The sequence below is a fragment of the Phragmites australis genome, chromosome 18 (assembly GCF_958298935.1).
Source record: "Phragmites australis chromosome 18, lpPhrAust1.1, whole genome shotgun sequence".
NCBI lineage: Eukaryota > Viridiplantae > Streptophyta > Magnoliopsida > Poales > Poaceae > Phragmites > Phragmites australis.
Window position 1 is genome coordinate 18852031 of NC_084938.1, and position 2546 is coordinate 18854576.

Here is a 2546-nt window from a genome sequence, read left to right on the forward strand (position 1 = left end):
TCCGATTATAGATATGGTGACCCCAACCGATAAGGATTGGATGAACTCGGTGATCGACTTAGCGAAAGACGTCATCATCCAAACTAAGAAATCTCATATAGCCCTGGCCAAAAATAGTGCTAATCAGGGCAGACCACGTAATCCCCCATCGCTAGATGTATCAGACTCAGAGAGGTGTAATCCCTAGAACAAAGCTTCCTAGGATGACAACTAGGCAAATAAACACTGCCGAGCCTCACCAATCAAAGGTCATCCGATCAGTGACTTGCGTGAGATCATTGATGATTGACAAAGATGGCCTAGGGCCTCTAAAGGGGCTTCATCTACCCCTCAGTAATCTAATAGGGGGATGTCTTGACATCAATCAAATCAGGACTGATATGTGATCCCCTTGGGAAAAACTCCCGAGGCTGCTGGAACCAAGTAGGGTGCCATCAATAGATGCTTGGATTTCTCTCTAGATTTATAGAACGTAAGCTAGCCTGCAAGATTTTGCCCTGAGACAATTGAAAAATATAATGGAAGTACAAACCCCATTAAATTTCTCCAAATCTATACTATAGCCATCCAAGCGGCTGGTAGGGAGAAGGTAATGGTGAATTACCTCCCTACCACCCTTGAAGGGGCAGCTAGGAAATGGTTGACCAACCTATCGTTAGAAACAATCTACTCATGAGAGCAGCTTTGCGATATACTCTGAGCCAACTTTCAGGGTACATATGTTCACCCCGGCATGAAAAACAATATCTACCATTGCGAGTGGACGGGAACCAAAACCTTGCGTAAGTTCATACACCACTTCAGCAATATCCAGAACAACATTCCTAAGGTTAGTGACTACAACGGAATAAAAGGGTTCACTCAGGGGATCAAGAGCTAGAGATAAGTTGAAGACATCGCCATCCAAGGGCCTGAGATAGTCAAGGAGCTCATAAAAATTGTCGATGAGTCCGCCAAGGTTGAAGACGCGCTCCTCTTCATCAAGGAGAAGACTCAGGGCATCAAACACCCTCAACCCAGCTCGAGGGTGACAAGGTCAAAGCCAAGTGCAAGAAGAACATTAAGGGAGGTAAGGGCAAGAAAAATCATTCTGAAGAAGTTTTTGCAGATCTATCTGACACACATCTTGATAAGCATCCCAGTTCTTCTCAGGGTTAGAGCTCTACACTAGGCTTCGGCAAACGCAATAGTAAACCTTGGTGTGACCTCCACCAAACTGACAACCATAGTCTCCATGAGTTCCGCCTTTGGAAGAAGATGGTCAAAGTGGAGGTTGAGAAAGCGGCCAAAGGAAAGAAGACTCAGGTTGTAGCCCAAAGTAGGGATTCTAGCTCCAGCGACAGTAAGGATGACATGGATCTGATGTCTTTTCAGTCGATGAGAGGACGATCAATCACATGTTTGGTGGTTCTGCATCCTACGAGTCCAAAAGGCAATACAAAGAGGTTGCCCAAGAAGTCTTAGCTGCCATCCCTAAGGGTTATCAGGTCGTTAAGTGGTCAAAAGATCTCCTTCGACCAAGAAGATTGCCCTGATAGCTTCGTACAGATAGGCCGCTTCCCAATAGTGGTCAAGCATATGATAAATAATTGTAGGGTTACCTGAGTTCGTATAGATGGAGGGAGTTACATGAACATCTTCTTTGCTAATGTGCTTGAAGGGATGCAGATTTCCTAGTATGCTATCAAGTCGGTTACTCAAGCCTTCCACGGTATAGTATCTAGATCTTCGGCCACCCCCATAGCTAGATATTGCTCCCCGTTACCTTTGGGAAGTATGACAATTTATGGATAGAAAATATTTTGTTTGACATGGTCAACATCGAGACAGCATATAATGCCATCTTAGGAAGACCAGCTCTCGCCAATTCATGGCAACAACACATTACTCTTATCAGTGCGTAAAGATCCTGGGACTCGAGGGAGTCATCATCATTCTGGGCTGCCCAAAAGCAGGCCTATGCTGTGATAAACGGAGTCTGGATATGGCCATATGGCATCAACCTGGCAAGGAGACAAAAAACTTGAGGCCTAAGACTATCATGAAGTCTCACAGCGAACTCAAATCAGTTTCTCTGAACCCAGTAGAGCCATCCAAGACCATTCAGATCAGCTCCAATCTTGATTCCAAATAGGAAGTCACATTCATCATCTTCCTCCGGGCAAATGCCAAAGTGTTCACCTGGCAACCGTTAGACATGCCTGGGATCCCCAGGGAGGTGGTTGAGCACAAATTAGCTATACGACCCAACGTAATGCAGGTCAAGCATTAACTCTGATGGTTCACGCCCAACTGGAAATAAGCCATTAAAGAGGAAATTGAAAGGCTCACCAAGGTGGGTTTTATTCGGGAGGTGGAGCACCCCGAGTGGCTCGCAAACCCCGTCATGGTCAAAAACTCAAACAGCAAATGGCAAATGTGTGTTGACATTACCGATCTCAACAAAGCCTACTCTAAGGATGCTTTTCCTCTACCACGAATAGATTAGATAGTTAACTCCACCTTTGGCTACGACTATCCAAGCCTTCTCGATGCCTACTCCAGTT